General features: G+C 37.8%; 1 pseudogene; it reads right to left on the bottom strand.

Moving 5' to 3' along the window:
* Positions 1 to 1130: 1130 nt before the first annotated feature.
* Positions 1131 to 1249, bottom strand: LOC111738558 (annotated as a pseudogene).
* Between the last annotated feature and the right edge of the window lie 3738 nt (positions 1250 to 4987).

Below are 4987 nucleotides of genomic sequence, written 5' to 3'. Positions count from 1 at the left end.
TCCCTTGGTATCTGTGGGGGATTGGTTCTAGGACCCCCCGTGGAAACAAAAATCTGGGATAGATGCCCATTTCCTATATGAAATGGCATACATCAATGCATACAGTTGGCCCCCTGCATCTCTGGACTCCCAACTATAGATTGAAAACAGTATAAGTATTTATTGAAAAAATTCCACATACAACTGGACCCATGCAATTCAAACCCATGTTGTTCAAGCGTCAACTGTATTTGCATTTAAGTTCCCTGTCCTGGCAGGTATTGCTTTACAATTCTGAGATATATTATGGTAGGGATAGAAAATTAGTTTGCTCTGTTTTAATTCTTTCCAATTTGAATAGGAACAGTAAAGAATTTACCAACATTATTTTATTCAACAGACATCTATTTTGCTATTTCAGTATGAAATGCAGTTTTTAGGTGCTTTTTGGGATGTAAACATAAAAGATCCACAGTGCCTGCTCTCAGGGGGCTTACACCGTCACTGCCAATACTGCTGTGGTGAGGTGTAGGTACTTGTTTGAGCACATCTTCCTCTACCACTTAAAATGCTAACGAGTTGTTACAGACCCAAGGTACCCTTTGGCTGTCCCCCCATATCTTTTTTTAAAAACATTGTCTCAGTGCTTGAACTAGTTTTATCTTGTTTATTCTTAAAAACTGATTTTTTTTCTTATCGAGGAACTTGTATCATCTCAATTACCATAAAATTGTTTGTTTTTCCATAGTTTGTTCTCTCTTCATGGATTCCTGGTTGTAAAACTGAATGTTAACTTAAAAAATCACACCCTATACCCTGAGTCTGCAGGCTGTTTCTTTAATGTTCCTGATTTTTAAGTCCACGAATCTTGTCTCCCAAGGCTGAGGAAAATGGGCAGGACTTTGGGTTGTCATCCTACATCACCCAGATGCCCAGAGATTGTCTGCCTCTTGGGAAGAGCCTGAGACCAAAGATCATGCTAATGGTGCATTTTAAAAAAATTATCTATCTATCTATCTATCTATCTATCTATCTATCTATCTATCTATCTATCTATCTATCTATTTATTTTTAGGTGAGACAACCCTTGGTTGACCTCACAGATTGCAAGGACCTTGTTAGCTTACAATCCCTTATTTTTATATTTTTTTTGCCTACAGCACCTCATCTTCCTAAGTGATCTCTCATCCAAGTACTAACCAGGCCTGATCCTGCTTAGCTTCCAAGATCAGATGGGATCAGGCTTGTTAAGGGTGGCATGGCTGTAGATTTAATGGTACACTTTATGGATTTAACTTTAAAAACAGATGCTGTATTTGAAAACTGAATTCTAGCTGATTACATTTAGGGCTTCCAAAAACTACATGTATGAATACAGGATCTTCCTCTAGACACCCACAGCACTGGGTGGTACATCACTTTATCATTGCATTCTAGTTGCTTACTTTTATATATTCCCCAAAGGCAGTAACTTTTTAAGAGCAGGTGTTATTTTCTTTGACTGTGAGCTGGACAGCTTAGCCATTGTGTCTTTCATGCTTTGTTCTGAGAGCCACACATGCCATGTTTCATTATTATTTGCTCACCACTAGCCTTATGCTTACATACTGAAATTGTTGTAACGTGAACCGCTGCCCTGACTCATATGCTCTCCACCCCAACTTCCAAGCTAAGTCCAGGGAGACAGAGTTCTTTTAATATGCTTTGCCTGTGTTCTTTTGAATTTTTCATTCAGCTCTGGCTTTACACATAAGCCAATATTTGCTGGTTACTTATCTGACGTAGTTTGACAAACACAAATTGAGGTTACTAAATTCTGGATCCCTAGGATCTACAGTTTCATCATTGAAGATGTACCCCTGTCTTAGTCAGTTCAGGCTGCTCTAACAAATTACCAGAGACTGCTGGCCTATAAACAACAGAAATTTCTTTTACACAATTCTGGAGGCTGCAAAGTCCAACATCAACGTGCCGTCAGATTTTGTGTATTGTAGAAACCCACTTCCTCATTCATAAATGGCTGTCTTCCTGCTGTGTGCACATGTGTCAGAAAGGCAGAACTCTGATCTCTTCAGCTTTTTATAAGGGGCTCCACTCTCGTGACCTAATCACCTCAAAGGCCCTAACTCCTAAAACCTTCACAGTAAGGATTAGACTTCAACATATGAACTTGGTGGTGGGTGAGGGCATAAATATTCAATCCATACAGATTCTTTGGCATTGCCTTCTATTATTATGTGACCTCCACGACCTCCTGAAAGGGTAACACAGTTGTCTGACAGAGTGTGTTGGTTTTATTGTGCCTGCTTCCACTAGCAGTGATAATCTATGGTCTCAAGCCACCAGTGGCTTAAGTGGGTGAGAGTTACGGGTTGTTGCAGTGTTGGCTCTGCCCCCGGCCAATTTGCTGTGCATAGTGAGACCATAGACTGCCAACATAAACCTCAGCAAACGGAGGAAAGCTTTGCTTTTCACCAGCCATTTGAAACACAGTGAAAGTCTTCTTCATGCCCTCCTCTGCACCTGCTCCCTTTTCATCCCTGCGTAAATATTTAGTTGACCCTTCTACCAACTCTCTCTCCAAAACCGACCATCTATTTGAGAAAATGTTGTCTCAGAATTGTAGTACATTTAACTCTAAATGGTATGGTTCGGAGGTGAACATATGAAAGTTGGGTTGACCTTGTGCAGCAGCTGTTTATGTGAAAAATTATTTTTGGAAATATAAAAATATTTTAAATGCTCCAAGGGAAATTTTTACCTAAAGGAACCCAGCAGCTAGACTTTTAGAAAGTAAAGGCTTCCTTTTTTGTAATACAAATAATCAAAAATCATTTTGTGAGTTTAGAGTTTAAAGACAGTCTCTATTTCTCTCTCTTTAATCTTTCAGGTGATATTCTGTTGTGTGGAAATTGGGAATGCATTCTCATTACATTATTAGGGGTTATTTTCAAATTATGAGGTTTATAAATTATACTGCAGTTGAAGTGTGGAAGGGAAGGACTGTGAAATTAATTCTAAGTACTGAAGGAGACTAAGAAACCTGAGGAATTTTGAAAAGTAAAAGTTGTGATTGACAAAATGATTTGAAGACCTTGATTGGAATGTTCTCTGGGGACTGTTTTTTTTTTTTTTTTTTTTTTAAAATGAAATGTGAATTTCAGTTGTAAATTATAATGATTTAAGATTCTCTTAGCACAGTTGGTACCATCACTTTGTGTTCGGTAACCTGCGCTTCATTTACCTAGTGGAATTTATCAGGAAGTCAAATCTTATTTTTCCCTTAACTGTTCTTTCTGCCAGAGTACAGTGATATTTCTATCAAAAACAAACAAACAAACAAAAGAAAAACATATGGACAAGCTCATTTAATCTCTACATATTATGAAGTTCCTTTTTCTTCTTGATATTCTTTTTGTTGTCTTTAATAACTTAATTGCTCAGACAGTTAAAGAAACTGGAACAGGGAAGACGGTTTTATATTCCAGGTCCTTAAACATCCTGCTGCATTTTCCTGGTCTCAGGCAAGGGTCTTGGTAGGAGGATCTTGACTGATGATTATTGTTTATCTAAGTAAAATTAGTACCATGTTTTGGCTGAGCACAGCTTCCCTCAACATTTGATTTGTCTCCTTTCAGTCCTGCAGATTGCAAAAGCATAGAACAATGCAATAAAACCTAAACAAAGAGTGTCGGTTGTGTATCTCCTGCAAAGAACTGCTGCAGAGTGAAATTATCTCTGAAGTTGCTTTATGTCATCTTTGCTACCTGGTTCTGAGTTCTTCATAGGGACATAAAACCCAGAAACTAATGATAGTGTTTAGATTTGTTCTGGATTACATTTGTGGCAACCTAGAGCTTCTAGTAGATCTGAGAACAACTAAAACTTGTGAGAATACTATCTTTTATGTATTTTTCTAAACATAAGTGATAAATAGTATTAGTTATGTGATGGTGGTCACAGTTACAGACCATAGACTTGCTGAAATTCTCATTATTCTTAAGTAACCACAGAGAAAAGGGATTATTTTAATAATTCTTTAACAGGATATTAGCATGAACCTATAAAATTTAAGAGATGATAATGGAATATTATAATGGGAAAGCAATAGATTAGCTCACAAACGGTATTGGGGAAGTCAGTTAAACTTAGTCTCCTTCCTTCTCACCTCATATATCAAAACAAATCCCAGAAAAGTTAAAGAATTTTGTGTAAATTATGAACACATAAAATACACAGAAGGAAATACAGGTGACTATTCATCTTATTCCATTCAGGCTGCTATAACAAAAATGTTATAGGTGGAGCAGTTTACAACAAAAATTTATTTCTCATAGTTCTGGAGGCTGGGAAGTCCAAAATCAAGGTACTGGTAGATTTGGTGCCTGGCGAGAGTTTGCTTCCTGGCCCACATATGGCTGTCTTCTCACTGTCTCTTCACATGGCAAAAGGAGGGAGGGAGCTCTCTAGAGTCTCTTCTATAAGGGCACTAATCTCATTCATGACCTAATTAACCTCCCCAAACCTCCATCTCCTGATATCATCACATTAAGGGCAGGATTCAACATGAATTTTGGGGGGACATAAACATTGAGTCCACTGCACTATTAAACTAAAGGGACAGATTTCTAAGTATAAAAACCAATAGAAGAAATGATGTAAATAGCCTTTCAAGTGTGTTTTAAGTCTATTAGCTTTGAAATCACACAAATTATACTCACTTCATTACCCTTAATTGTCACTTCTATGTCTCTCCTACTCTCTCTGTTGGGATAACTTGTTGCAATTCAACATTTGTGAAATTACAGCGATGAAGAGTAAAAATGGGAAGAAGGAGAAGGAGATAACAGAGAGGAAGGATAAGAGGAGAGGAAAGGAGAAAAGAGGAGGAAGAAATGAGAGGTAGGAGAATGGAAGGACACAGCTTTTATGCCAATATGAGGTTAGAAAGGCAGATTAGAGGATAAATGAACAGGAGAGGTGGAGGGTGATGGAGTAGGTGGGGTGG

This window comes from Pteropus vampyrus, unplaced genomic scaffold (genome assembly GCF_000151845.1).
Source record: "Pteropus vampyrus isolate Shadow unplaced genomic scaffold, Pvam_2.0 Scaffold39, whole genome shotgun sequence".
Lineage (NCBI taxonomy): Eukaryota > Metazoa > Chordata > Mammalia > Chiroptera > Pteropodidae > Pteropus > Pteropus vampyrus.
This window is presented reverse-complemented; position numbering and strand designations above follow the sequence as displayed.